Source organism: Ixodes scapularis, unplaced genomic scaffold (genome assembly GCF_016920785.2).
Source record: "Ixodes scapularis isolate PalLabHiFi unplaced genomic scaffold, ASM1692078v2 ptg001158l_1___fragment_3__unscaffolded, whole genome shotgun sequence".
NCBI lineage: Eukaryota > Metazoa > Arthropoda > Arachnida > Ixodida > Ixodidae > Ixodes > Ixodes scapularis.
Window position 1 is genome coordinate 2,017,501 of NW_024610108.1, and position 7,500 is coordinate 2,025,000.

The 7,500-nt window shown below is 46.0% G+C and overlaps 1 non-coding gene across 1 annotated transcript in view; it reads left to right on the forward strand.

Annotated features, from left to right (window-relative positions):
- Positions 1-6,567: 6,567 nt before the first annotated feature.
- The window catches only part of LOC115312392, a 1,815-nt gene continuing 882 nt past the window's right edge, over positions 6,568-7,500 (forward strand). The window contains exon 1 of the ribosomal RNA XR_003917196.2: positions 6,568-7,500. This exon is cut by the window's right edge and continues 882 nt beyond it. This is a non-coding gene — a ribosomal RNA (small subunit ribosomal RNA).

Below are 7,500 nucleotides of genomic sequence, written 5' to 3' on the forward strand. Positions count from 1 at the left end.
GGTGTTCACCTCACTCACAAGTGTGGGGACGTAATCCATCCACCAAGACCAGGCCGGTGAACGAAAGCTGCACGTCGAAGGAAGGAAGGCTGGCTTTGACGCTGCAGAGCCAACGAAAACGAAACTGTGTGCCTCTCTCGAGTGTCCTTGCCTTCACGTTGCTTGCACATGGCGGAAGTGTGTTCGCTCCTCGAGTTTTCTTCTTTGTTGAACCATTAGGGACGCGTGTACTCGTCGGGACTTCGTCGCGACAGTCCAGCCACCCCTCGCGTTCGCTTCGCTCAAGTAAACAAGCACAACGCCAGCGTACTTCCCCGATTCGCTAAAAACAACCATCCGACTCTCGCGTAGCATTGTCACTTGCGTATTTTGTGTCTTTTACCATCCAAACCAGATGGCGCTGCGCAGTTAACGGCTCGAAAACCGGAGCCTTGCTTTAGGTTCGTTAGATGACGCCACTATTCATTCATTTGTTTTTAATTTTTTTTTTTTAGTTTTTACTTTTTGTTTAAATTAATTGATTTGATTTTACATTACGTCGTCTCGTCATATAAACAGCAAATATTTAAACAATTTAGGCGCGCCTCCGCATCTATTTGGGCGCCGACCACCTGGCGGCGCTACTTATTTTCCAAATTCTGTTTACAAAGTATGACGGCGTTTTCATCTATCTAGCGGTCTCCTACATTTTTTTTTTTTTTTATTTATATTTTTTTTTTGCTTTTGTTTTGCGGTTCCTGCGGAGTGATAGTTCTTGGTGAGCTCGGACGCTTTCCAACGCGTTAAGATTCTGGAGTGCAAACTTGTAAGAAACCTTTGCAACCGTGAGTAGTATGCAGTCGGCGCTGCTTGCACGCGATGTATTTTCGACGCGTTTTGTCCGTCTTATTGCCCGCGTGCGTTGGCGTACCTGGTTTTGAAAGTGTGCGCGTCTCCCACGTGCATCTTAAACCATGCGTGGTCATTGCATGTTTTCGCTTGAGGAGATATCCATTTCCACCAGTGAGTAGTGTTCATTCGCCGCCGCTTCATCGCGATGTGCTTTTGACGTCTTTTTGCTTCTCTGTGCCGCCCGCCCTCCGTGCTTTCCGAAGGTGAGCGCATGGTTTCGCTTTGCAGTGCGCGCTCTGCAGCGTGGTGTTGTGGCGTGGTTCCGGTGAAAGTGCCTGTGGGTGACCTCGCGTGCGTCCGTAATTCCCTGCCTTCGGCCTACTCAGCGTGGACGTCATATCTGTCCTGTGACCTGCTGCTCAGTGCTCAGTGCTCAGTGCTGTGCTTGTGCAAGGCCTCTGGTGTGGGTGCCGTGTCCTACGTATCGCCCAACTAGGTTCTACTTGTGCCCCTTATTAATTCATTAATATGTGTCGTGTGTGTGTGTGCTCTTTGAGCAGTTTCCGTTCTTGTGCCGTCCGTCCAGTGAAAGGATTTTTTTATTTTTTTTTATTAAGTTACGGCGCTTGTTTTCGTGCAGCTCTACGTGGTCGTGTCCTCGTACGCAGTGGTGTGTTTGTGGAAAGTCTCTCGTTGTGTTGTGTTGTGCAGTGCAGTGCAGTGCAGCGCAGTGCAGTGCTGTGCATGCGCCAAAGCCTCTGGATAAAAGAAAAAAAAATTATATTTATATATAAATACACATTTTTTTTCTAATTTTTTTTAAAATTAATTTTACATGTGGTAAGTATGCATGACTTATACCATCCTTTGTATTGATTTATTTGGGTCGTGTCTTTTTTTTCCACATTATTAGCCTTCTTGTTCTCCTCCTCCTCCTCCTCCTTCTGCTTATCATTATTGTAGAAATGTTTTCCTTTTTCTGTTTTTCCTCTTTCTTTCTAAGCTTTTAGTTTCCACCAGAGTGTCGAACCGAATTTTTTATTGGTTTGCTTCGATTTGCGGGAGCACAAAAGTAATGTAGGACATTAAAATAGCACAACAAATAGAAGAACAAGAGGTATACAGGACAGGCGCTGATGTTGAACTAGTTTCATTCAGGAAAAGTGAACATGTATATACACACGACAGGCAAAGCAGCACATATTCTTAAGGGTAGAAGATATTGGAGCTGGGATGCTGGTGTCTCCCAGCACGATCAAACCATCCGGGGCTATTGCCGCCTTCTCGGCTGCCCTCGGCACTTATCGTGAATAAAAGCTATATATGTATGTTTACTTTTCCTGGATAAAACTAGTTGAAAGTGAGTGCCTGTCCTGTATACTCCTTGTCCTCGTCTTTTTTGCGCTATTTTATATCTTTTACTAAGATCAACCAACAGCGTACCGTATTAAAAAGAAAAAGAAGCTAAAGTGATATTATATTTACCTGGTGCTTCTTTTCGTAATAGGCACTATTTCAAGAGTGCAAACGGGTATCTTTCCATTCATTTGTAGGGTTCGCTTATTTTCAGGTGCCGAGAAATAAATTGCTTTATTTAAATTTGATGGAGCAGTAAATGACAAGCTACATACATATCTGTCTTTCCTTGTTTTTTTTTGTGTTATATTTTAGCCTGAATTTAAAAGTTATCAGTCTGTTGGGTCGCCTTAAATACAGGTGATTGGCATTTGAGGTTTTTTTCTTTACAAGATAATGGTTGATTCAATTTAGCAAGTAAGCATCAATTGTGCTACTTTTTTTTTCCTTCATCTTAAATAGAGCTAAGCAATCAACTCGACATGACGGCTACTTAATTTGTCGCTTTCTTACCGCCTGTTTTCCGAAACTGTGTGCTTTCTTTTCGTCGTCATCGACTTTGGGCTGCCGCTCCAAGTCCATAGAGCCTTTTTTTTTCAGCTATCCCTGCCGTACACCCTTGTACTTCTATTCATCGTCAGACTAATAGACAGTTATATTTTCTTCCGTACAGTTCCAAGTTGGCGGGTCAGTTTCGGTTCGGCTGAAACTAACTCCTCGGTTCCGGTTTTTCGTTCGCTTCGGTTTTCGGTTCGACACTCTGGTCTTCACCGTGCATGGCACCCCCCCTTCCTTCCTTCCTTCCCTCCCTCCCTCCCTCCCTCCCTCCCTCCCTCCCTCCCTCTCTACCCTCTTCTCCTCCCTGCAAGAAAACAAACTGTCGTTTCGAAATGTTTTCTTACTCGAACTGTGAAGGTTTTCAAGTGCATTTCCTTTCCTCCTTTATTGAGCGCACAATTCTAGAGTGGAACTTCCCTTCTGACATTGCAATAAAGTTTCCTGCACAAGGAAGAAAAACCTGCCATTTGACCTCCCTTGTGTGTGCAAAGTGTCAATGTTCCTATATTATGCTTGAACATGGTCTTTTTGTCTTCCTATTTGTCGCAGAAATCGTGTATGTGTATGTATGTATGTATATATATATATATATATATATATATATACCAATATCGCACTTTATGGATTAATCTTGCACGACCTGTGAAAACCACGTATCTCTGGCTTTCCTCACGTTCGATTTTCGAGCAATTTCTGAAGCTAGCTTGGGGAGATTGATTTCGCTCGCACACAATTCGAGGCGCGAGGACGGGCATGTACGAACGCCTACGTAGTCGGGACGGTAAACAAAACTTACACAAATTAAAATCCTGCGCAGATAATAAAAGAAAGAGCAACAAAAAAGTATGGGCGTCTTTCTTTACTAATTTCTTTTTTTTTTCTTTTTTAGGATTGTAAGCGGACGGGCTTCTTAAACGATACCAAAAAGCGAGACACAATTTGACAAACGGGTCACGTCACAAGAAAGAAAATCCCACATCCTCAAGCGTGTAAAAAATGCACGCAATATCTACAGTACTGGAATTGGAAGCGCTGCCAATCTCGCGTGCACTAGCCCAAATCGCGTTGCTCCCGCTCACGTCAAAGCGACACAGACCTCGTCGGAAAGGTACGCTTTCTGACGCGGTCAACCGGTAAAAACACTATATATTGTAAAATTCTGTACTTTGGACGTGATTAATTCAGACTGCTTTGCGGCTAACTAAGCGCGCGTTCCTTCCCAATGAAACGAAAGAGCGAGATTAGAAATAGAGGAAATAATTCCCGTGAAAAGAAAGAAATTCGTCTCTTATTGAGCTTGGCAGTAAAGCACGCGACATCTCCAGTATTCCGTTTGAAAGCGTTGTCCATGGCAAGTGCAGTAGTGTACAGTGTTCGGCTCTCGCCCAGTTGAAAGCGCCAGAAAGCCCGTGTCGCCTCGCGACACGGGTAACCGCTAGAAAACACGCACATTTTAAAGTCGCGTGATTTGCACTTGATTCCTCGGAAGTACTTTGTGGGAGACGAAGCGGGCGTTCCATGCCAAGGACACGGAAGAGAGAGATTAGAAATAGAGCGAACAATTCGCGTGAAAAGAATAATATTTGTCTCCTATCGAACTTGCCACAAAAGTAAGCGAGATTTCCAGTATTCCGTTTGAAAGCGCTGCCCGTCGCAAGTGCAGTAGTGTACAGTGTTCGGCTCTCGCCCAGTTGAAAGCGCCAGAAAGCCCGTGTCGCCTCGCGACACGGGTAACCGCTAGAAAACACGCACATTTTAAAGTCGCGTGTTTTGCACTTGATTCCTCGGAAGTACTTTGTGGGAGACGAAGCGGGCGTTCCATGCCAAGGACACGGAAGAGAGAGATTAGAAATAGAGCGAACTATTCGCGTGAAAAGAATAATATTTGTCTCCTATCAAACTTGCCACAAAAGTAAGCGAGATTTCCAGTATTCCGTTTGAAAGCGCTGCCCGTCGCAAGTGCAGTAGTGTACAGTGTTCGGCTCTCGCCCAGTTGAAAGCGCCAGAAAGCCCGTGTCGCCTCGCGACACGGGTAACCGCTAGAAAACACGCACATTTTAAAGTCGCGTGTTTTGCACTTGATTCCTCGGAAGTACTTTGTGGGAGACGAAGCGGGCGTTCCATGCCAAGGACACGGAAGAGAGAGATTAGAAATAGAGCGAACAATTCGCGTGAAAAGAATAATATTTGTCTCCTATCAAACTTGCCACAAAAGTAAGCGAGATTTCCAGTATTCCGTTTGAAAGCGCTGCCCGTCGCAAGTGCAGTAGTGTACAGTGTTCGGCTCTCGCCCAGTTGAAAGCGCCAGAAAGCCCGTGTCGCCTCGCGACACGGGTAACCGCTAGAAAACACGCACATTTTAAAGTCGCGTGTTTTGCACTTGATTCCTCGGAAGTACTTTGTGGGAGACGAAGCGGGCGTTCCATGCCAAGGACACGGAAGAGAGAGATTAGAAATAGAGCGAACAATTCGCGTGAAAAGAATAATATTTGTCTCCTATCAAACTTGCCAGAAAAGTAAGCGAGATTTCCAGTATTCCGTTTGAAAGCGCTGCCCGTCGCAAGTGCAGTAGGGTAAATTGTTCGGCTCTCGCCCAGTTGAAAGCGCCAGAAAGCCCGTGTCGCAAAGCGACACGGGTAACCGCTAGAAAACACGCATCTTTTTCTTTTGTTAATCCCGTGCTTCTCACTTCGTTCCTTGAGAGGACTTTGTCGGAAACTAAGTGGCGGGGCCTTCCAAACGAAACCAATGGTAGAAACAATGAAGTGAGCAAAGAAGAGTAGTGTAAAGAAAGAAAATTGCCTATTATGAAGCCTGCCGTAAACACGCGCGATACCGCGAGCATTCGGATTAAAAGCAGTGACAATCTCACTTACTATAGCGCTCATTGTTCGGCTCTGACACAATTCAAAACGCATGAAACGCCCCGTGTAAATATTGGTTTACTTTGTAATAACAAACTCGATAAACTTTCTGTTGACAATGTTAACATGAACTGAAAGTCGAAAAGAAGTAGAGGCACAGAGGAAAAAAAGAACATTTATATATATATATATACACACAAACATACATACATACATATATATATATAAGGAGAGAGAGAGGGGAAAAAAATAAGAAAGAAAGAAGGACAAATAAATGATACTGAATAGAGTGAGAGACAGTAAGTCAGTAAGTCAGTCAGTCACCGAAACTGATAACCACAAACTATGTACAGAATGCTCTTGAAGGATCTTCTTTATACTTATCGGTGCTATTATGTGGAGGTGGGGTCTGTCGAGCGTTCGATTGGTGCGAGCGGCGTCTGACGACGTCGCCGACGCCTTTCGTCGCCGTCTCGGCCGCTGCCTCCGCCGCATGGTCGTTACAGCAAGGTACCTGCGATCTCTGGCGTCTGCCGTTGGGGTCGGTTCTCGGGTGCACCTGTGTCTTGAAAACGAATGCGAGAGGAGGGTGTTTCGGAGCGTCCGCGCTAACCGAACGGTGTGAAATGACGAGTGCGTTCTGACCGAAGGCCGGGGTGCGTCCTCGCGTCCTCACGGGACCTGAAAGCTCGGCAACGCTGCGAAGGCGTCGTCAATGATTTTTTTGGCGTACGACTTTCTGTTGCTACGACGAGAAAGAAATTTATGCGCTTCTTGCCGCGTCGGTACCGACCTCGGTCGGGGATATTCCGGCTGCGCGCTCGAACGTGCTTCATTTCTTCTTGGATTTGGAAGTAATTCCTAAGCGTTGTGTGTGTTTGCGGTTCGTAAGGGGCGCCTGACGGTGGCCCCGCGTCCGCGGGTTGGTAGGGTTTTGGGCGACCCACCACGAAAAGATTACCTGGTTGATCCTGCCAGTAGTCATATGCTTGTCTCAAAGATTAAGCCATGCATGTCTAAGTACATGCCGAAACAAGGCGAAACCGCGAATGGCTCATTAAATCAGTTATGGTTCCTTAGATCGTTTCTTCCTACTTGGATAACTGTGGCAATTCTAGAGCTAATACATGCAGTGAGCCCAAAGCCCCTCGGGGCGACGGGTGCTTTTATTAGACCAAGATCAATCGGGCTTCGGTCCGTTTTGTGTGGTGACTCTGGATAACTTTGTGCTGATCGCACGGCCACGAGCCGGCGACGTTTCTTTCAAGTGTCTGCCTTATCAACTGTCGATGGTAGGTTATGCGCCTACCATGGTTGTTACGGGTAACGGAGAATCAGGGTTCGATTCCGGAGAGGGAGCCTGAGAAACGGCTACCACATCCAAGGAAGGCAGCAGGCGCGCAAATTACCCACTCCCGGCACGGGGAGGTAGTGACGAAAAATAACAATACGGGACTCTTTTGAGGCCCCGTAATTGAAATGAGTACACTCTAAATCCTTTAACGAGGATCCATTGGAGGGCAAGTCTGGTGCCAGCAGCCGCGGTAATTCCAGCTCCAATAGCGTATACTAAAGTTGCTGCGGTTAAAAAGCTCGTAGTTGGATCTCAGTTACAGGCGGGAAGTGCGTGGACACCACGTTACGGCCCGTGCTGAACATCATGCCTGTCGTGGCTTGGTTCCCTTCATCAGGTGCCTTGCTTTGGCCGGCGCGTTTACTTTGAAAAAATTAGAGTGCTCAACGCAGGCGATTCGCCTAAATAACAGTGCATGGAATAATAGAACAAGATCCTGTTTCTGTTCTGTTGGTTTTTGGAATACAGGATAATGATTAAGAGGGACAGACGGGGGCATTCGTATTGCGGCGCTAGAGGTGAAATTCTTGGACCGTC